This window comes from Gossypium arboreum, chromosome 9 (genome assembly GCF_025698485.1).
Source record: "Gossypium arboreum isolate Shixiya-1 chromosome 9, ASM2569848v2, whole genome shotgun sequence".
Taxonomy (NCBI): Eukaryota; Viridiplantae; Streptophyta; class Magnoliopsida; order Malvales; family Malvaceae; genus Gossypium; species Gossypium arboreum.
Window position 1 is genome coordinate 45,167,784 of NC_069078.1, and position 25,003 is coordinate 45,192,786.

General features: G+C 37.2%; 1 non-coding gene across 1 annotated transcript; it reads right to left on the reverse strand.

Annotated features, from left to right (window-relative positions):
- Positions 1 to 24,597: 24,597 nt before the first annotated feature.
- Positions 24,598 to 24,703, reverse strand: LOC128281252 (small nucleolar RNA R71). The gene has a single exon (XR_008271465.1). It is a non-coding gene; the product is annotated as a small nucleolar RNA R71 (small nucleolar RNA).
- Positions 24,704 to 25,003: the final 300 nt, after the last annotated feature.

Here is a 25,003-nt window from a genome sequence, read left to right on the forward strand (position 1 = left end):
AACACCATTTCTACAAATTTTGGTGATTTTCACATCCACGTCACTGCAGCTGGCAGCCTCTGTTTTAAGGTAGGCTTTACCTATATTGTAGTTCCCATGGACCAACTATAGTCTAGTCATACTTAGGTCCACATATGATCATATTTAGCCATTCCAATGGCTGATCATGTGACCAACACTCTCATTCCAAACCATAATCACATCATGAAACCAAATATAATTACAAACCACATATGGTCAAATTCCATACTCCACTTTTACGAACCATTTTCGCATGGCGCACACATATACATCACAAAGTACTTAAAACAACCGAGGGTGGTCCTATACATGCCATATCCAAAACTCAACTAAAGGAGTACCAAAAGGGCTTTGATAGTGTGGTTGACTTCAACTTCTATGATCCCGAATCCGATCGCTAACGAGCAAAATCTATAAGCAGAGAAACAAAGAAAGCGGAGTAAGCAATTTATGCTTAGTAAGTTTGAGCTATAATATACACACAACCAAAGCATAGCATTCAAGTAGCTAAACAATAATTCATATGCACAATTTCTCAAAGACATGCTTACTTCACAATCCCAACTCTTATATTCATACACAAATAACGGCCTAGTTAATGCCGATAGCTCATTTATCATTAGGCGAATATTCATACGCACTTACTCATAGTGTGCGAAGCACACACAAAACATACCTTGTTGTTGGGAATTTCACAAGTGCATTAACTGAAAATTTTCCAGCAAGTTCAAAGTTCTCGAATCACATACCTTCGGAGTTTATCCGGATATAGCTACTCGTTCAAGCGCCGGGACATAGCCGGTTATGGTAACCCGCACAAAGGCCTTGGGACTTAACCGGATATCACAATTTGCACAATTGCCTTGGGCTTAGCCGGATATCATAACTTCGCCTAATTGCCTTGGGCTTAGCCGATATCATAACTTCGCACAATTGCCTTGGGCTTAGCCGAATATCACTCGAACATTCATACACATCTTTGTTTCAATTTCATAACACAACTTTTATGCACAATTCACTTAGCAAAAATATCATTTTGGCTCAATGGCCACATACAAAGGCACAATTTCGATTGCTTATTACTTCATTCAATCGAATCAAAATCTAAGTTTCGATACTCGAAAACTTACCTCGGACGTGGTTGAGCGATTTGACGGCTATTCGACGACTTTTCCTTCCCTTATTGGATTTAGCTCCCTTTGCTCTTGAGCTTAATTTAACAAATAAATTGGTTTTATCATTTGAGCATCGAAGAGAATTCAAGATACCTAGCCAATATATATGCTCATTAGGCATCAAAGTCGCATATGTACGAAATCACGAATCGAACTCAACACATTAGTTAATATTCCTCTTAGCGAATTTTCTAAGCCAAGAATAGGCATCAATATGCTTGCCTCTAACCGAATGCATGCACACCAATTTCCCTCATGTGGCGAATATGCATGTCCATGTTGAGGCCAATTATGCATAATACCACACAAAAACAGCATGCATTTTACTAACTAACGCATTACATATTGTAGCTCAATACACATCTCTCATGTACTTCATAACCGAAACATCATCACAAGCAAATATATACCTTGAAATAGTATATATGTCATGCCAATACATCATGTGCAAACATGTATACACATATAGGTGCAAGGCCGAATCTCAAGGGGTTCATACCTATCCAAACACAAATTTTTACCAATCAAGTAACAAGCATAAATCATGCTCATGAATGCACCATGGCCGAATACATCACAACCATACTCTTTCAACTTTGGTCATGGTTAAACAAAGAATTCAATGTCCTACTCAAGAATACTAAAAAGAAATTTCAAGAGTAGTCAATCCATCATTACATGCATCATCAACAAGCTTCACATTTAGCATGCAATGGCTTTAACACAATATCAACCTTGGCCAAATACCATTTTTCATGGCATAGCAAGGATTTGAACCATGGCTAACATGCACATCAAGTTAGCAACCAAAACAAGCATGAATCTCATGACACAACCTCAACATACCTTAATCTTGATGCAAGTATAGCCAAATCTCCTTCTAGATCTCTTCTAAACTAAAAATGGAGCAAAATTTCCTTCCTTCTTAGAATTTTCAGCCCAAAGAAAATGAGAATGGATGAACCAAATTTTTTCTTTTCCTTTCTCTCAACTCATGGCCAAGGGGAAGCATGGATGAGACCATTTTTTCTTTCTTTGCCCATGCTCTTTATTTTATTGTTTCACCTAATGCACCAACAAAACATGTTTCATGACATGTTTTGCCCATCCCTCTTGCCATGGCGGCCACTTCATGTTGGGGGAATTTACATGCAAATCCCTTATTTTTGCATGCATGTTCAACTAGTCATCACACCTTTCCCCATCATACTTTCAAAGTTTACTACTAGGTCCTTTCTAATGAAATTCACATTTATAACTCTAAATCGAAACATCAAAATGTCACACATGAATTAACACATATTATAGGCATCAAAATAAATTATAAATTATTTTTATACCTCGGTTTTGTGGTCCCGAAACCACCTCCCGACTAGGGTCAATTTTGGCTGTCACAACTCTCCCCACTTAAGAAATTTTCGTCCCGAAAATCTTACCGGTAAATAGGGTTGGGTATCGCTCTTTCATAGAGTTCTCGGTTTCCCAAGTAGCTTCTTCTATCCGTGTTTGAGCCATAACACTTTCACTAGCGGAACCCGCTTGTTTCGCAACTCTTTCACTTCACGTGATAGGATACGAATCGGTTCTTCCTCATAACTCATATTGGTTTGAATTTCAACCTCGATGGACTAATCACGTGCGATGGATCGGATCTATAGCGTCGAAGCATCGAAACATGAAAGACATCGTGAATCTTTTCGAGTTCGGGGCAAAATCAAATGATATGCCTTGGACCGACTCGCTTCGGATATCTCATATGGCCCAATGAACCTCGGGCTCAACTTGCCCTTACGGCGAATCTGAGTATCTTTTCCAAGCGAAACCTTGAGAAACACTTTATCTCCCACTTGATACTCGATGTCTTTTCGTTTGAGACCGCATCGACTTCCGACGATCGAGGCTATCTTGAGACTTTCACGGATTACTTTCACTTTCATTCACATCTCTAATTAAATCCACCGAAAATTTTGCTTTCACCGAGCTCGGTCCAAAACAATGGTGTACGGCATTTACGACCGTACAAAGCCTCGTAAGGTGCCATCTTAATACTTGATTGAAAACTATTGTTGTGGCGAATTCAATCAAAGGCAAATATCGTTCCCATGAACCACTTGAACTCGAGGATGCAACATCGTAACATATCCTCAAGTATCTCGAATTATCCGCTTCGGATTGACCATCGGTTTGGGGGTGAAAAGCGGTCTTGAAATGTAGATTGGTACCCAAAGCTTCTTGCAACTTCTTCCAAAATCGCGAGGTAAATCTCGGATCTCTATCCGTCACGATGGAAATAGGCACCCGTGTAATCTCACAATCGAGAAGCGTACAATTCGGCTAGTTTGTCCATTGAAAATCCGTGCGTCACGGGGATAAAGTGAGCCAACTTAGTCAATCTATCTACCACGACCCAAATCGCATCCTTCTTACTTGCGACAATGGCGGTCCGGATACAAAGTCTATTGTGACTCGATCCCATTTCCACTCGGGTATCGTGGTGGTGAAGTAATCTGAAGGCACTTGATGTTCCGCTTTCACTTGTTGACATATTAAACATCTCAAAACAAAGTCGGAGATGTCTCGTTTCATACCATGTCACCAAACCGGCGTTTCAAATCGTTGTACATCTTCGTACTCCCGGGTGGATTGCCATTCGGCTACAATGGGCTTTGTTGAATTATCGAAATAAGTTCAATTCTTTGGAACACACAGACGACTTTTGAACCTCAAACAATCGTCATCATCGATTTGAAATTCGAGTCCTTGTTGAACACACTCGGCCGTTTTGCAACCAACTCATCGTCGACTTTACGAGCTTCACGAATTTGGCGTATCAATAATGGTTTGGCTTTCAATTCAGCTACTAACACATTGTCGGGTAGAAACGGACAAGTGTACATTCATCACTCGTAAAGCGAATAATGATTTACGACTTAAGGCATCCGCAACCACATTCGCCTTTCCGGGTGATAGTCAATGACCAGCTCATAATCCTTTAACAGCTCGAGCCAACGTCTTTGTCGCAGATTTAAGTCTCTTTGAGTCGTCAAATATTTGAGACTTTTGTGATCCGGATACACATGGCACTTCTCACCAAATAAGTAATGTCGCCATATCTTTAAGGCGAATACGATGGCAGCCAATTCAAGATCATGGGTCGGATAATTTTTCTCGTGTGGCTTTAATTGCCTCGACGCATAGGCCACAACTCGACCTTCTTGCATCAATACGCAACCTAACCCGAGTAGGGATGCGTCACTATAAATAAGAAACTCTTTGCTCGATTCGGGTTGCACTAGAATTGGGGCTTCAGTCAAATAAGTTTTCAGTTGATTGAAACTTTTTTTTTTTTTTGACATTTCTCCGTCCATTTGAACTTAACATCCTTTTGGAGTAGCTTCGTCATTAGCGTGGCTATCGTCGAGAAACCTCTTACAAATCGTCGGTAATAACCGGCAAGCCCCCAAAAGCTCCGAACCTCGGTAATATTTCTCGGAGGCTTCCAGTTAAGTATGGCTGAAATTTTGTTTGGGTCGACTCGAATACCTGATGCAGATATCACATGCCCCAAGAAGCTAACCTCTCTTAACCAGAACTCACACTTGTTGAACTTAGCATATAATTGCTTATTAAGTAAAATTTGCAGTGATAACCTCGGTGTTCAGCATGTTCGGTCTCATTTCTTGAATAGACCAAGATGTCATCAATGAACACGACTACGAACCGATCCAAATATGGTGCGAAGATCCGATTCATTAAATCCATAAATACCGCGAGGGCATTAGTAAGCCCAAGCGGCATCACTAGGAACTCATAGTGACCATATCTCGATTCAAGGCAATCTTGGGTGCGTCTTAATCTCGAATTCAAGAATCGATAATAGCCCGATCTCAAATCTATTTTCGAGAACACTGAAGCTCCTTCAGTTGATCGAACAAATCGTCGTCTGTGATAGCGGATATTTGTTCTTTATCGTCGCTTTATTAAGTCGACGATAGTCGATCTGCAACCTCATGGTTCCATCCTTCTTTTCACAAACAACTTTGGTGCACCCCAAGGTGAAAAATTGGGTGAGCAAAACCTTTATCCACCAATTCTTGCAACCGAGCTTTCAACTCCTTTAATTCGTTGGTGCCATACGATACGGAGCTATCGAAATTGGGGTGGTACCAGAACCAATTCGATGCCAAACTCTATTTCCGAGCAGTGGTAATCCGGCAATTCTTGTGGAAAACATCCGGTATTCACAAACCACTAGCATTGCCCATATTTCTAGGTGGCCTACCTCGAGTTGTGGTAGCACCGGGTTCCCACTTTGATTTACGTTTTGTTCGGATAAACTCGGGCAATCCTTAATGAAATGATCGGTGATCCACACTTGTAACAGAGCGGTCACGAGTCTACAACTCCCGAATGCCATTTGCCACAATATTGGCACTCCGTTCATCTCGATGATCATTGCCAACACTTGGCGATCGAAGTGACTCGCGTGCCCATAGGGGTCGATCGCGGTCTCGTCTAGAAAAGCCCAAAGTGTCTCTAGACCGGCCTAAGCCATCTCTAAATTTCTTTGATGAGTGTGGGAAGGGCTTCCTGAAGACCTCTTCTGAAACTCCCTTGCTCCCACTTCACTTTTCTTTTCTCCATCTTGAGCTCCTCGGCTTTGCGCTTCGCTCGACAAGAGCCACAAACTCTCGGATTTCCAAAATGCCAACATACGACTTTATATCATCATTCAGTCCATCTTGAGCGTTTACACATCACGACTTCGAAGAAATGCATTCAGCAGCGTCTGGCTAAGCCTCACAAATTTTCGTTAAGTAGTCGATAACCGACATGGAACCTTGTTTAAGTTCAAGAAATTCCTTCCGTTTTGATCCATAAATCTCGGTGATATACTTCTTTGAACTCGGTTAGAAAGAACTCCCAAGTTACGTGCTCCCTAGGCACTGTGAAGTCGAGTACTCCACCAATAGTAGGCGGAATCGCGTAGCAAGGAGATAGTACACTTTAAGCATTCATCGGTGTACATGATAGCTCATCGAGCACACGGATAGTGTTGTCCAACCAAAATTCAGCTTGCTCGGCATCGTCGCTATCCGTAGCTTTAAATTCAGTAGCCCCATGTTTTGAATTCATCATTGGGGCTTACTTGACCTTATTTGGTCGTTATCGAGGTATTGTAGGTGCGGGGTTGCATTAGTCGGGAATGAGGTTGTGGAACAGTAGTGTTAGTTCGAATGTATTGGTTGAACCAATCATTCATCACGCTATAGAAGGCTTGCTTAGCCTCATCATTCGGATTGCTAGCAATAGGTTGAGAGTCCATGACCTTTGTCCCTTGCGGGAGCAAGCGCCACACTCTCCACATCATCAGCTATTGCTCGGTTGGGATCGGGATCCATGGCTATAAACAAACACAAGTTTCAAAAAGTAAGAAATCACCACACTATCAATTATCACTTAATGGCATGTATAGCTAGACCCCAAACATATCACGGTAGTCCTAGGATTGACTAAACCGTAGCTCTGATACCAATAAAATTGTAACACCCCAAACCCGAGACCGTTGCCGGTGTCGGACACTAGGGGTTAACAAGCCAAAACCACTTATAGCACCGACCAACTTGACATTCCCAGGCAAGCTGGAAAACTGCATCACTATTGCCTTAAAAAGCATATCTCGAGTTACAGAACTCGGAAACTGATTCCGTAAATTTTCCCTGAATTTAGACTCATATATCCATCCCTGTATTTTTTTCTAGAATTTTTGGTCAGGCCAATTGGTACAGTTTATTAGTTAAAGTCACCCATGTTACAGGGGTCGACTACACTGACCTTCGCGCCTTACAACTTGAATATCTCGCTGTACAGGGTTTCAATACTGATGCCGTTTGTTTCTAATGAAACTAGACTGAAAAATGAATCTGTACATATAAGGCATGACTTCTAATTCATTCTGGATAATTTATGGTAAATTTTCAAAGTCGCGACAGGGGACCCAGAAACCGTTCTGGCCCTGTCTCACGAGAACTTTAATATCTCTCAGTATACTGTTCATATGATCGTTTCGTTACTTTCATATGAAAATAGACTCGTCAAGGTTCGTTTAAATAACTTACTCACTATTTAATACCATTCCTACAAATTTTGGCGATTTTTCACATCCACGTCACTGCAGCTGGCAGCATCTGTTTTTAAGGTAGGCTTTACCTATATTGTAGTTCCCATGGACCAACTATAGTCTAGTCATACTTAGGTCCACATATGATCATATTTAGCCATTCCAATGGCTGATCATGTGACCAACACTCTCATTCAAACCATAATCACATCATGAAACCAAATATAATTACAAACCACATATGGTCAAATTCCATACTCCACTTTTACGAACCATTTTCGCATGGCCACACATATACATCACAAAGTACTTAAAAACAACCGAGGGTGGTCCTATACATGCCATATCCAAAACTCAACTAAAGGAGTACCAAAAGGGCTTTGATAGTGTGGTTGACTTCAACTTCTATGATCCCGAATCCGATCGCTAACGAGCAAAATCTATAAGCAGAGAAACAAAGAAGCGGAGTAAGCAATTTATGCTTAGTAAGTTTGAGCCATAATATACACACAACCAAAGCATAGCATTCAAGTAGCTAAACAATAATTCATATGCACAATTTCTCAAAGACATGCTTACTTCACAATCCCAACTCTTATATTCATACACAAATAACGGCCTAGTTAATGCCGATAGCTCATTTATCATTAGAGCGAATATTCATACGCACTTACTCATAGTGTGCGAAGCACACAAAACATACCTTGTTGTTGGGAATTTCACAAGTGCATTAACTGAAAATTTTCCAGCAAGTTCAAAGTTCTCGAATCACATACCTTGAGTTTATCCGGATATAGCTACTCGTTCAAACGCCGGGACATAGCCCGGTTATGGTAACCCGCACAAAGGCCTTCGGACTTAACCCGGATATCACAATTTGCACAATTGCCTTGGGCTTAGCCGGATATCATAACTCGCCCAATTGCCTTGGGCTTAGCCGGATATCATAACTCGCACAATTGCCTTGGGCTTAGCCCGATATCACTCGAACATTCATACACATCTTTGTTTCAATTTCATAACACAACTTTTATGCACAATTCACTTAGCAAAATATCATTTCGCTCAATGGCCACATACAAAGGCACAATTTCGATTACTTATTACTTCATTCAATCGAATCAAAATCTAAGTTTCGATACTCGAAAACTTACCTCGGACGTGGTTGAACGATTTCGACGGCTATTCGACGACTTTTTCCTTCCCCTTATCGGATTTAGCTCCCCTTTGCTCTTGAGCTTAATTTAACAAATAAATTGGTTTTATCATTTGAGCATCGAAGAGGAATTCAAGATACCTAGCCAATATATATGCTCATTAGGCATCAAAGTCGCATATGTACGAAATCACGAATCGAACTCAACACATTAGTTAATATTCCTCTTAGCGAATTTTCTAAGCCAAGAATAGGCATCAATATGCTTGCCTCTAACCGAATGCATGCACACCAATTTCCCCTCATGTGGCCGAATATGCATGTCCATGTTGAGGCCAATTATGCACTTAATACCACACAAAAACAGCATGCATTTTACTAACTAACGCATTACATATTGTAGCTCAATACACATCTCTCATGTACTTCATAACCGAAACATCATCACAAGCAAATATATACCTTGAAATAGTATATATGTCATGCCAATACATCATGTGCAAACATGTATACACATATAGGTGCAAGGCCGAATCTCAAGGGGTTCATACCCATCCAAACACAAATTTTTACCAATCAAGTAACAAGCATAAATCATGCTCATGAATGCACCATGGCCGAATACATCACAACCATACTCTTTCAACTTTGGTCATGGTTAAACAAAGAATTCAATGTCCTACTCAAGAATACTAAAAAGAAATTTCAAGAGTAGTCAATCCATCATTACATGCATCATCAACAAGCTTCGCATTTAGCATGCAATGGCTTTAACACAATATCAACCTTGGCCAAATACCATTTTTCATGGCATAGCAAGGATTTGAACCATGGCTAACATGCACATCAAGTTAGCAACCAAAACAAGCATGAATCTCATGACACAACCTCAACATACCTTAATCTTGATGCAAGTATAGCCAAATCTCCTTCTAGATCTCTTCTAAACTAAAAATGGAGCAAAATTTCCTTCCTTCTTAGAATTTTCAGCCCAAAGAAAATGAGAATGGATGAACCAAATTTTTTCTTTTCCTTTCTCTCAACTCACGGCCAAGGGGGAAGCATGGATGAGACCATTTTTTCTTTCTTTGCCCATGCTCTTTATTTTATTGTTTCACCATAATGCACCAACAAAACATGTTTCATGACATGTTTTGCCCATCCACTCTTGCCATGGCGGCCACTTCATGTTGGGGAAATTTACATGCAAATCCTTATTTTTGCATGCATGTTCAACTAGTCATCACACCTTTCCCCATCATACTTTCAAAGTTTACTACTAGGTCCTTTCTAATGAAATTCACATTTATAACTCTAAATCGAAACATCAAAATGTCACACATGAATTAACACATATTATAGGCATCAAAATAAATTATAAATTATTTTTATACCTCGGTTTTGTGGTCCCGAAACCACCTCCCGACTAGGGTCAATTTTGGGCTGTCACAACTTTGATGTCATATAACATAGCATATTTGAACAACCAAACATCCACAATTATGACCAACACATGCCAATACAATAGCAACATCTATCATTCTCACAACATTTATTATGACCCTATCACCAAAGATATTGGTACATATATGAATATTCTTAGGCTTACAACCATGTTAGCCAAATTAAGCCAATTTATATGGCCAAATATCAAATCAAGCCTTTGACAAATTACAAGCCAATACATTGACTAAAATCATAATGACACATATAATAAAATGACCAAGTCCCTATACATGCCATACTTTCAAATACTAAGATCATCAATACCAAAAAAGAGAGTTTGATAGTGTGATTCGAATCTCCGACGATCTTTGATCTGAGCTAGCTTGGCGACACTATAAAACATTGAAAATAAACAGAGTAAGCTATGTAGCTTAGTAAGCTCGTATGCAAGAAATAAGCAACCTTACTATGCATATAACATTCAAACAATATAACATAATTAAATGTAAACTTACATAGTATCATAATTCACTCCGTCACAAAACTTACCTCATTTTTATCATTTCAAGCATTTAATAAACATGAGCTTTACGTACATACCTGAACCATCTCGAAATGAACTTACACATATTCTCATCTTTGACGTACCCGTGAACCACTCGGAATAATAATGTTGGATACTCGAGATTTTTGCACACTAAGTACCACATACGTAGCCAATGCTACCTCAATCTCATATCACATAATTGCTTGCTATCGAGCTATAGACGGGCCCGCTCACACAAGCTGTTAGTCAAGACATAGCTACATGGTGCTGCTCACACAAGCTGTCAAGTATCCGCAACATATGCCGGTATACTCAACCACCAATAGGGCGTACAAGACCAGCACCCTGATCACATAATCACATAACATATAATAACCCTAGTGACATGTCACTTGTATCCTAATCTATTCCTAAGGTTCAACGGGACTTCTCACTTGCCGAATCATCGTTGAACTCGTTCATAGAATTATACTCATCCACATAATCAAATATACAATTCATGCACTATTAAAGCATCTAAATACAATTATTCTAAAGCTTACTTTTAACATATGAACTTACCTCGGTACAAAATGGCTAATAGTTCAATTTAGTCCACAAACTTGTTCTTTCCCTGGTCTAGGTCAAAACCGCTTCTTTCTTGATAATCGAGCTTGGAAGTTAGCCAAACCCTAGCTATTGCTTTTCCTTGTAAAATTCGGCTAGGGGGACTAATTTGATGAAGATGACATCTTTTATTTGTTAATTTTTGTCTTTATTTACCAAATGACTAAAATTCCCTTCACTTAAACTTTGAAATTTTATCGAACCATGTCCATTTTTGTCCATACTAATATAATGGTCTAATTACTATTTAAGGACCTCCAATTTAAAATTTTATTTCAATTAGGCAACTCTAGTTTCTAGAACACACATTTTGCACCATTGCAATTTAGTCCTATAAGTCAAATTAGACACTCTATCGATAAAATTTCTTAACTAAATTTTCACACAATCATTTAATCATATTGTAGACCTTAAATAATAATAATAAAATTAATATTTCTACTTTGGATTTGTTGTTCCAAAATCACTGTTCCGATTTGACCAAAAAACTGGCTATTACATGCTTTCTCATGGTATCCTCCATTTTCGATGTAGCTTCTTCAATCCCATGTCATTGCCAAAGAACTTTCGTTAATGCTACCTGTTTATTTCTTAACTCTTTTGTTTCACGTGTTAGGATTTTAATCGGTTTCTCACTGTAAATCATATCAGGCTGTATCTCAACTTCTGTCAGAGAAATAACACATGAAAAACATTATGAATTCTGTCGAATTCTATTGGTAATGCTAACCGATATGCAACAGGTCCGATTCCTTCTATGATTTCATATGGCCCAATGAATCGTGGACTCAATTTTCCTTTATAGCCAAACCGAAAAACACTCTTCCGAGGTGATACTGTAACACCCCTTTACCCGATACCGTCGCCGGAGTCAAGCACGAGGCTTTAACAGACTTAATTTATCACTTAAACAATTCCAAACAATTTATTTCACCTTTCGTAATAAACTACCCATCAGCGTCACAGTCGCAAAAAAATTCATATCTCGAGTTACGAAACTCGAAATTCAAATCCGTAAATTTCTCCTGAAACTAGAATCATATATCTATTTACTAATTTTTCCAGAATTTTTGGTCAGGCCAATTAGGTTAAAATTTTCCCTATTTCAGTGTTCGACTGCTCTGGCCTCTGTTCACTACAAATCACTTTTCTCTCTGTACAAAATTTAGATGACTATGCCGTTTCTTTTTCATAAAAAGTAGACTCATTAAGGAATCTATACATATAAATTATAACTCCTAATTATTTTTGTACCATTTTTAGTGAATTTATAAAGTCAGAACAGGGGATTCAGAAATCGCTTTGACCCTATTCCACCAAAACTCAACTTTCTTATAAAATACAACTCATTTACCTGTTTTCTTTCTTCCATATGAAAATAGATGCAGTAAGCTTCAATTTAATATTTTATTCACCATCTAATTCTGTCTCTACTATTCTTAGTGATTTTTCAAACTCAAGTCATTACTGCTGTATGATACTATTTTATAGCAAATTTCACCTCTTTATGAATTTTCATGGATTAGATAGCACATTAAGCATACATAACACCAAATAAATGACTAATCATTACCAAGCATTTCCTTATCACTCAATAGCCATATCATAAGATTATATACACAAAATGATTATAGTGCTATACATGTCATACTCAAAATATACAAGCCACTATACCAAAATGGTCCACGGATAGTGTGAGCGAGCCTCCGACCGTTCCCGATTTCTGAGCTGGCTTGTCAAAACTACAATGAATGAAAAGGAGGGAGTAAGCATAAATGCTTAGTAAATTCACATGAAAATAGTGAGTAACATAATCATGCAATCCACCATAAAACATCATTTGTATAAATATCACCAAGACATTCATGTTACATTTGCACTTATTATCTTACCACGATTTCATCATACCAAGTTCTCAACCCAAGGGTTTAAGCACATACCTGTCAAATTTTCTCATTCACCACACTTACCAACATGTCATCTTCGTTTTAGGTATTCTTCTTATTCACTTAAGATTGACCCGTTGAACACATCGGAATATAATTTGGATACACGGATTGCGTGCACATAAGTGCCATACCCGCAGCTAAACAAACTCAATAGCTTGTGAAAATTATGTAACCAAGCTACCATGTAACCCGCCTATAAGCGAACTCGGACTCAACTCAACGAGCTCGTGCGTTCGCATCCGTAAGTGAACTCAGACTCAACTCAACGAGCTCGGAACTCAAATATCCTAGTGACATGTCAATTGTATCCTAATCTATTCCCAAGGTTCAAACGAGATTTTCCTCAATCACACATCTTTGCCATCTTCCATGGAATGTCAGAACCGATACTTTGTAGCATTTCATATTTATCAAGTAACTCACATAATTTGCATATTACTCAATAATAACCACAAAGCATAATATTTCATGATAATAATCATCATATCATATAAATATCATTAAATTACTTAAAATGATAATTATGTTAGCACATTTACACATGAACTTACCTCGGTACAAAATGTTAGAAATCGAGCCTATTCCTCGTAAGCTTTATTTTTCCCTCGATCAAAAATTGAATCTCGTTTCTCTTGATCTAAAATACCAAATTAATTTATTCAAATACACATTCATCAAAACAGTCCCTAATACGGGCTTGGATAAAATTACCATTTTACCCCTAGCTTTTCATCAATTATTTACAATTGAGTCCTTAAGTTTGTACAATGAGTTACATGCATTACCCATGACATCTAGGCATAGCTGAATTTTCTAGTGTCCATAACAGCCCATATTTTACACCAAAAATTAGATTTTTACCATCAATTTTACCTTTTTTTACAATTAAGTCCCTTTTTAGGTGTTTTCACATAAAATTACTAAGTACAAGTTGTTAAACACGTATCAAACCATCATATTCCTTCATTTTTCATCAAAATACAATTATGTCACACATAGGTAAATTTTCATACATGCATCCTAGCTCAAAATATTGCTAGAAAATGATAGAACATGCTTTCTAGATTTTAAAATCGAAAAGAGCATTAAAAACGGGCATGGAAATCACTTACAATCAAGGCTTGAAAATATTGAAACCCTAGCTATGGTGACAAGCAAAATTTGGCAGCCCTTATGGAGAAGATGAGTCCATTTTTGTGTTGTTTTTCCCTTTTTAATGACTATATTTACCAAATGACAAAAATGCCCTTAATGCCTTTCTTTGTAATTTTTCATGTACAAGCCCATTTTTGTCCTAAATTTTAGAAATTGGTTAAATTTTAAGACTTCCTAATTAATATTCCAAAGCAATTTCATACTAAAAGCTTCTAGATTGCAAGTTTTGCAACTTATTCAATTTAGTCCCTAATTTCAAATTAAGCACTTTATGCATAGAATTTCTTCACAAAATTTTCACACAATCGTGGAATCATATCATAGACCTAAAACTAATTATAAAATAATTATTTCTATCTCAAACTTGTGGTCCCAAAACCACTATTTCGATTAGGCCCTAATTCGGGATATCACAACTCTCCCCCTTTAGGGATTTTCGTCCCCGAAAATCTTACCGGTAAACAAGTGTGGGTATTGATTCATAGTTTCCTTGGGCTCTCATGTAGCCTCTTCTACTCCGTGCTTTTGCCATAATACTTTCACAAGAGCGATACTTTTATTTCGTAGTTGCTTGACCTCTCGAGCTAAAATATTAATCGGTTCTTCATTGTAACTCATATCCGGTTGTAGCTCAATTTCCGTCGGTGAAATTACATGTGAAGGATCCGAACGATACCGATGTAACATAGATATGTAGAACACATCATGAATCTTCTCTAATTTAGGTGGTAATGCTAACCGATATGCTACCGGTCCAACTCTTTCAATTATCTCATACGGTCCGATAAAACGTAGACTCAACTTGCCTTTCCGACCAAATCTAAGATCTTTCTTCCATTGAGACACTTTTAAAAATACCTTATCGTCGACTTGAAACTCGATTTCTTTTCGTTTCAAATCCGCGTAGGATTTCTGTCTATCTGAAGCAGCTTTCAAACAATCTCGAATCACTTTCACTTTTTCCTCAGTTTCTTTAATTAGATCAACTCTGTAAATTTGATTTTCTTTGAGTTTAGTCCAATACAATGGCGTCCAACACTTACGACCATACAATGCTTCATAAGGTGCCATCTTCAAACTCGTCTGATAACTATTATTGTAGGCAAATTCTACCAACGGTAAGTATCTTTCCTAACTACCTTGGAATTCCAATACACAACATCTGAGCATGTCTTCAAGAATCTGAATTACTCTCTCTGATTGTCCATCAGTTTGTGGATGGAAGGCATTGTTGAAATTTAACTTCGTACCTAATGCCTCTTGCAACTTTTCCAAAACCGCGATGTAAATCTTGGATCTCTATCCGAAATGATTGATAAAGGTACTCCGTGAAGTCTAACAATCTCACTGATATACAATTCAGTCAACTTATTAAGAGAATAATCAGTACATGCCAGAATAAAATGAGCCAATTTAGTCAATCTGTGACTATTACCCAGATGGCATCTTTCTTCCTTGGAGTTAATGACAACCCTGATACAAAATCCATAGTAATTCAATCCCATTTCCATTCGAGAACCATGATAGGCTGAAGTAGTCTCGAAGGCACTTGGTGTTCAGCTTTCACTTGTTGAAAAATTAAGCATTTCGATACAAACTCGGTGATATCTCTTTTCATTCCGTTCCACCAATACATTTTCTTCAAATCATTATACATTTTTGTATTGCCCGGGTGAATTGACAAACAACCACTATGTGCTTCGTGCAAGATCTTTTGAATCAACTCATCATTTTTCGGTACACAAATCCGACCTTTAAACATTAAACAACCATCAAAACTGATTCTAAAATCTGATCCTGTATCAGCTTCACATTGCTTCCTCTTAGCTTGCAAATCTGTCACTTTTCTGAGCTTCACAAATCTCTTGTAAAAACATCAGTCTTGCTCTTAACTCTACTAGAATCGAACCATCGTCAGACACCGTCAACTGAGTATTCATAGCTCTCAAAGCAAACAATGAATTTTTACTCAAAGCATCGGCAACGACATTCGCTTTCCCCGGATGGTAGTCAATCACAAGCTCATAATCTTTCAATAATTTTAACCATCTCCACTGTCTCCAATTCAATTCTTTTTGTGACATCAAGTACTTGAGACTTTTGTTGTCTGTATATACGTGGCATTTTTCACCATACAAATAATGTCGTCAAATCTTCAAAGCAAACACTATAGCAGCCAGTTCCAAATCATGAGTCGGATAATTCCTTTCGTGAGGTTTCAACTGCCTTGAAGCATAAGCCACAACTTTTCCTTCTTGCATAAGTACACATCCCAAGCCATTTAGAGAAGCATCACTATACACCACAAATTCTTTACCTGACTTGAGTTGTACCAACACTGGTGCTTCAGTCAGTAACTTTTTCAATTCTTCAAAGCTCTGTTGACATTCTTCTGTCCACTCAAATTTAACATCCTTTTGGAGTAGTCTGGTCATAAGAGTAGCAATTATAGAAAATCAATTTAGAAACCGTCGATAATAACCAGCTAGACCCAAGAAACTTTTAACCTCAGTTACATTCTTCGACGGTTTTCAATCAACAATAGCCGAAATTTTACTGGGATCAACTCGTATACCATCACCTGAAACAATATAACCCAAAAATCCTACTTCTCAAAGCCAAAATTCACTCTTACTAAACTTGGCATACAACTGCTTATCTCTCAAAGTTTGCAAAACTATCCTCAAGTGCTCAGCATGCTCTGTCTCATCTTTTGAATAAATTAAGATATCATCAATAAATTCCACAATAAACTTGTCCAAGTATGGCCGAAATATGCAATTCATTAAATCCACAAACATAACAGGAGCATTTGTGAAACCGAATGGCATAACTAAAAATTCATAATGGTTGTACCTTGTTCTAAAAGAAATTTTAGGCACATCTGACTCTTTTACTCGTAGCTAGTAGTATCCAGACCTCAAGTCAATCTTTGAAAACCATGTTGCTCCTTTCAGTTGATCAAACAAATTGTCAATTCTCGGTAACGGATACTTGTTCTTGATTGTCACCTTATTTGATTGTCGATAGTCTACACACAATCTCACAGAACCATCCTTCTTTTTCACAAATAATACGGGAGCACCCCAATGCGAAAAACTCGGTCTCACAAAGCCTTTGTTAGTCAACTCTTACAACTGCGAATTTAATTCTTTCAACTCTGTTGGTGCCATTCTATATGGAACAATCGAGATTTGAGTTGTTCCCGATATCAACTCAATACCAAATTCTACTACTCTGACAGGAGGTAAACCTGGCAACTCTTCTGGAAATACATCCGCAAATTCACATACAATTGGCACTGATTTAATTTTGTTCTCAAATTCCTTTGTATTTAACACATATGCCAAATAAGCTTCATAACCCTTTCTCAAATATCTCTGAGCCGACATCGAAGGAATCACACGAGGCAATGCCTTTGATTCATCTGATTCAACCCACAGAATATTACCGTTTTCACATTTTAATTCAATAACCTTTTGTTTACAATTTACTATAGCATGATGCAATGTCACCCAATCCATACCCAAAATAACATCAAATTCGTCAAACGGAAACAACATCAAGTCGGCCGAAAAATAATGACCTCTAATCATCAAAGGACATTTCTTGCATACTTTATCAACTATAACACATTTGCCTAATAGGTTTGACACTTTAATTATAAATTTCGTAGGCTCAAAAAGTATTCTCATATTAGACACCAATTTCATGCACACATATGAATGAGTAGAACCGGGATCAATCAAAACAATAATATTAACATCATAAAGAGAGAAAATACTAGTGATCACATCGGGAGATGAAGCATCTTGACGCGCACTTATGGAAGAAGCTCTAGCCGGAGCTCTAGCTTTAGATTTAAATGCTGAATCTCTAACTACATTCTTGCTGCTTGCCTTATTCCCAGCTTTTCTCGAAGATCTTCCTCTCGAAACTGCACCACTAGATTTTGCACTCTAAAATTTTTCTTTCTCAATTCTCTCTGGATAGTCTCTAATAAAATGATCTGGAGAACCACATTGGTAACATTCATTTGTTCTACATGTACCAAGGTGACTTCTACCACATCGTTGGCACTCGGGTCTAACAAATCTCAAATTTTCCACCTTAGCCACAGAAGTAGTTTGAGATTCAAAACCCACATTTTGCTTCTTACGATTCCCATACGAATGTCCGGTCGAAAAATGAGAACGAGAATACATATCTCTGGATTTTCTAGATTGAGCCCGATCAACAAGTACTATGAACTCTTTCAACTCAAGAATTCCCACAAATACTTTGATGTCTTCATTGAGTCCGTATTCAAATCGTCTGCACATTTTAGCCTCTGAAGGAATACATTCTCTACATACTTACTCAACCGAAAGAACTCCCTTTTATACTCAGTAACTGTCATGTTGCCTTGTTTCAACTCGAGAAACTCTTTACGCTTCTGTTCAACAAATCTTTCACTGATGTATTTCTTTTGAAATTTTTCTTGAAAGAACTCCCAAGTCACTTTCTCTTTCGATAACATTGAAATCAATATTTAAATACAAAATTCCTTTGTATTTAACACATATACAAGGATATAGCACATTTCAAGCACTCTTCAGGTGTACAAGACAATTCATTAAATACTCGAATATAATTCTCAAGCCAAAATTCTGCTTTCTCGGCATCATCATCAATATTTGCCCTAAATTCTTTAGCCCCTTGCTTGCGAATTCTATCAACTGGGGTTCTATGAAATTTCATCAGATCCATACCTTAAGGCATCGGGGGTACAGGTTGAGGAATCGAGGGAGGTGGAGGAGATTGTTTAGCATTGGGGTTCGTACGAACGAACTCGGTGTACCATGCATTCATCATTTGGAGAAAGGCTTCCCGAGCCTCTTCTCCTCCTCCTTGACCAACAGTAGGAGGTCGATTTTCAGTCAGCACCGCCCTTTCAGCAGGAACTGGCGCATTTCTCTCTACATCATCAGCCACAGCTGGATCGGGATCCATTTACTATAAAAAAATTCATTTTAAAGGTCAAGAGTCGTCACACTATCACAATATATATGGCATGTATAGCAAAACCCATACATACACCACGTTAGTCCAAGAACCGACTAAATCGTAGCTCTGATACCACCAAATGTAACACCCCTTACCCGAGACTATCGCCGAAGTCGAGCACGAGGTGTTAACAGACTTAATTTATCACTTAAACAATTTCAAACAATTTATTTTACCTTTCGTCATAAACTGCCCATTTGCGTCATAGTCGAAATTAAAATATATAAATTTTTCCTGAAACTAGACTCATATATATATTTACTAATGTTTTTCCAGAATTTTTGGTTGGGCCAATTAGTACAGTTTATTAGTTAAAATTTCCCCTATTTCAGTGTTCGACTGCTCTGACCTCTGTTCACTACGAATTAGTTTTCTCTTTATACAGAATTCAGATGACTATGCCGTTTGTTTCTCTTAAAATTATACTCAATAAGGAATCTATAAATATAAATTATGACTCCTAATTATTTTTTTACCATTTTTAGTGAATTTCTAAAGTCACGTCATTGCTGCTGTATGATACTATTTTATAGTAAATTTCACCTCTTTATGAATTTCCATGGATTAGATAGCACATTAAGCAACAATTATACCAATAAATGGCTAATCATTACCAAGCATTTCCTTACCACTCAATAGCCATATCATAAGATTATATACACAAAATGATTATAGTACTATACATGCCATACTCAAAATATACAAGCCACTATACCAAAACGGTCCACGGATAGTGTGAGCGAGCCTCCAACCATTCTCGATTTCTGAGCTGGATTGTCAAAACTACAATGAATGAAAAGGAGGGAGTAAGCATAAATGCTTAGTAAGTTCACATGCAAATAGTAAGTAACATAATCATGCAATCCAACATAAAACATCATTTACATAAATATCACCAAGACATTCATGTTACATTTGCACTTACTATCTTACCATGATTTCATCATACCAAGTTCTCAACCCAAGGGTTTAAGCACATACCTGTCAAATTTTCTCATTCACCACACTTACCAACATGTCATCTTCGTTTTAGGTATTCTCTTTATTCACTTAAGATTCACCCGTTGAACACATCGAAATATAATTTGGATACACGGATTGCATGCACATAAGTGCCATACCCGTAGCTAAACAAACTCAATAGCCTACAGAAATTATGTAACCAAGTTACCATGTAACTCGCCCATAAGCGAACTCAGACTCAACTCAACAAGCTCGTGCGTTCGCATCCATAAGTGAACTCGGACTCAACTCAACGAGCTTGGAACTCAAATATCCTAGTGACATGTCACTTGTATCCTAATCTATTCCCAAGGTTCAAACAGGATTTTCCTCAATCACACATCTTTGTCGTCTTCCACGAATGTCGGAACCGATACTTGGTAGCATTTCATATTTATCAAGTAACTCACATAATTTGCATATTACTCAATAATAACCATAAAGCATAATATTTCATGATAATAATCATCATATCATATAAATATCATTAAATTACTTAAAATGACAATTATGTTACCACATTTACACATGAAGTTACCTTGGTACAAAATGTTAAAAATCGAGCCTATTCCTTGTAAACTTTATTTTTCCCTCGATCACGACTCGAATCTTGTTTCTCTTGATCTAAAATATCAAATTGATTTATTCAATATACACATTCATCAAAACATCCCCTAATACGGGCTTGGACAAAATTACCATTTTACCCCTAGCTTTTCAATTATTTACAATTGAGTCCATAAGTTTGTACAATGAGTTACATGCATTACCCATGACATCTAGGCATAGTCGAATTTTCTAGTGTCCATAACAGCCAATATTTTAACCAAAAATCTGATTTTTACCATCAATTTTACCCTTTTTTACAATTAAGTCCCTTTTTAGGTGTTTTTACATAAAACTACTAAGTAAACGTTGTTAAACACACATCAAACCATCATATTCCTTCATTGTTCATCAAAATACAATTATGTCACACATGGGTAAATTTTCATACATGCATCCTAGCTCAAAATATTACTAGAAAATGATAGGACACGCTTTCTAGATTTTAAAATCGAAAAGAGCATTAAAAACGGGCAAGGAAATCACTTACAATCAAGGCTTGAAAATGTTGAAACCCTAGCTATGGTGACAAGCAAAATTCGGCAGCCCTTATGGAGAAGATGAGTCCTTTTTTGTATTATTTTTCCCTTTTTAAAGACTATATTTACCAAATGACAAAAATGCACTTAATGCCTTTCTTTGTAATTTTTCATGTACAAGTCCATTTTTGTCCAAAATTTTAGAAATTGGTTAAATTTTAAGACCTCCTAATTAATATTCCAAAGCAATTTCATTCGAAAAGCTTCTAGAATGCATGTTTTACAACTTATTCAATTTAGTCCTTAATTTCAAATTAAGCACTTTATGCATAGAATTTCTTCACGAAATTTTCACACAGTCATGCAATCATATCATAGAACTAAAAATAATTATAAAATAATTATTTCTATCTCATATTTGTGGTCCCAAAACCACTATTCTGATTAGGCCCTTATTCGGGATATCACAGATACTTTCATGAATACTTTGTCACTGACCTGAAATTCTATTTCTTTTCATTTAAGATCAGCATTAAGACTTTTGATGATCTGAGGTTGCTTTCAAACTATCTTGAATTCCTTTCACCTTTTCTTCAATTTCACGGACAAGTCAACTCCGTGTATCTTTTTCTCACTGAGCTCTGTCCAATACAATGGACTTCTACATTTACGACCATACAAAGCTTCATACGGTGCCATTTTAATACTGGACTGATAATTGTTATTATAGGAAAATTCAACTAAAGGTAGATACTTTTCCCAATCATCTTCAAATTCTAAAATACAACACCGAAGCATATCTTTCAAAATCTGGATTACACGTTTGGATTGTCCATCAGTTGCGGTACTAAAATATAACTGTGTACCCAAAGTTTCTTGCAACTTATTCCAAAATCAAGATGTAAATCGAGGATCTCTGTCTGAAATAATGGAGACTGACACTCCATGCAATTTGACAATCTCAGAAACATATAATTCAGCCAATCTCTCCAAGGAAAAATCCATGCATACCAGAATAAAGTGTGCAGACTTTGTCAATCAGTTGATAATTACCCAAATAGCATCTTTCTTCTTCGAAGACAGGGGTAATCCTGATACAAAGTCCATAGTAATTCTTTCCCATTTCTATTCTGGGATCGTAATTGGATATAATAATTTTGAAGGCACCTGTTGTTCAGATTTTACTTGCTGACATATGAAAAATCACAATTTATACATATTTCTATCCCATGCTTAGCACATTTTATGGATGATTTTTCCTTAGATTTGGTGAATTCGATGCTCCTAATGCCTTAATTTCATGTTTTATACTTAGGTGAGCATAGGAGAGTGAAAGAAACGAGAAACGGGCCAAAAATAGAGAAAATGGGCCAATGTACGAAATCAACACGGCCTGGACTTCCTCACACGGGCAGACCACACGGCCGTGTCAATTTGGCAGAATCGAAGCACGACTCACACAGGTAGACCACATGCCCGTGCCTATTTAACAGACTTGACCACAGCCTGAAGTAATCGCACACGGGCATGTCCTTATCGAGCCCAAGTAGAGTCCTATTCGTAAAAGGCCACTTTTGAGGGCTCTTAGGCATTCCAAAGCCTATAAATACACCCTAGAAGAGGAGAAGATGGGGGACGCACAGGAGGAAGCAAAGAATTGCTCAAGGAAAGCCGGCCAATCCATCTCAGAAGCCGGATTCACCATCAAGACTGAAGATCTCCCTTTAAATTCCCTCAGAAGTTTTGAGTTTTCTTATGTTTTGTTATTTTTATTCTTTCGAGATGTTTTCTTTCATTAGTATGAACTAAAACCCCTAAATACTAAGGGGAATGAAACCTAAGATGAATCTTGTTATTATTATCTGAATTGTATGATAAATATTTGACTTGTTCTTAATTATGTGTTCTTAATTCTTGTTTTGATATTCCAGGATATTGATTCAAGTTAAGCTCTTATTCAGAGGAGGAATAGACCCTGTCTAAGAGTAAATTTATCATAATTAAGCGGAGTTGATTGCACGTCTAGAGATAGGGTGACAAAATTTTACTGGATTAGAGTGAAACCTAATAAGGGGATCCATAGATCAAGTTAATGCAACCCTAGGGCGTTAATTAGAAAGAGATTTCAATTATACAATCTAGGGTTAGACGTTGTTAGTCTCGAGAGAGATAATAATATAACTTAGGGATCTCTACAGAACAAGTTGAATGAATAAATCGTCTGATTCAGAATCAAATAACAAGTGAAATCTAGCTAGATTTTTCCTTAGGTATTGCCGCAATCAATCGAGTTTTCCAAAAAGTATTTTCCCCAAATTTCTTTTCTATGATTTCTTAGTTTAATTAATTAGTTAGATAAACAAATCCTTTTATTTTTTTAGGCTAGATAATAAAAAGAAAGTTGATACTAGTACTTTTAGTTCCTTTGGGTTCGATAACTCGGTCTTGCTAAAGCTATACTACTGTTCGATAGGTACACTTGCCTTCATCGTGATAATAGTTAATTTCTAGAATGATTCATTATAAATATTTAAAACCTATCACGAATATCACGTATCAAGTTTTTGGCGCTGTTTCTGGGTAACTAAGATATTAGGAACACTCGATTTTTATTACTTTAGCCATTTACTTTACTGCAATTTAAATTTTATTCTAATTTTTATTACTAATTCTTCTTCTTCCCTTTTTCTGGCAGGTTCTTATAGTTTATGACTAGAAGAAACCCGTCAGGACCATTACTTTTTGACAGTGAGATCAATCGCACAGTTCACAGAGACCAAAGAAAAATAAGGCGAAGCTTAAGATACACAGGGAGCGAGCAAGAGGACGATATTCAAACCACAACCAAGGAGATGGCTGAAAATTAGGAAAACCTGATACCTCCTGCGATTGTTGTTAAACCAAGAATCGTAATCACCTTTCTGCACTATGTATGATTATGCTAAACCTTCTTTAAAAGGAACTGAATCGAGCATAGTTAAACCTACTGTAGCTGCAAATACTTTTGAACTGAAACCTAACACAATTCAAATGATACAGCAATTTGTTCAGTTTGATGGTTTGCAGGATGAAGATCCCAACGCTCAGTTAGCAAACTTTTTAGAACTATGTGATACATTTAAAATTAATGGCATTTCTAACGACGCCATTCGATTTCGGTTATTCCCTTTTTCATTGAGAAATAAAGCTAAACAGTGGTTGAATTTGTTACCACGGGGGTCAATCACTACTTAGGAACAAATGACCGAATGTTTTTACTAAAATATTTTCCGCCGGCTAAAATGGCTAAATTACATAATGATATCTCTTCTTTTGTACAGATGGATTTAGAAACACTTTACAATGCGTGGAAGAGATATAAGGACCTTTTGCGAAGATGCCCTCACCATGGGTTACCACTCTGGCTACAGGTTCAAACTTTTCATAATGGCCTGAATCCTTTGCCTCGACAAATGGTTGACGCAGCTGCTGGCGGAACCATCAATAATAAAACACCTGAAGATGCCTATGAATTTATAGAGGAGATGTCACTAAATAACTACCAGTGGCAAGTCATGAGGACAAAACCAGCGAAAATAGCCGGTGTTTATAACATCGATTCGATCACCATGCTTTCTAATTAGGTAGAACTATTGAATAAGAAAATTGATGGTTTTCTTAATTCTTCATAGGTTCACCCAGTAATGTAGTGCGA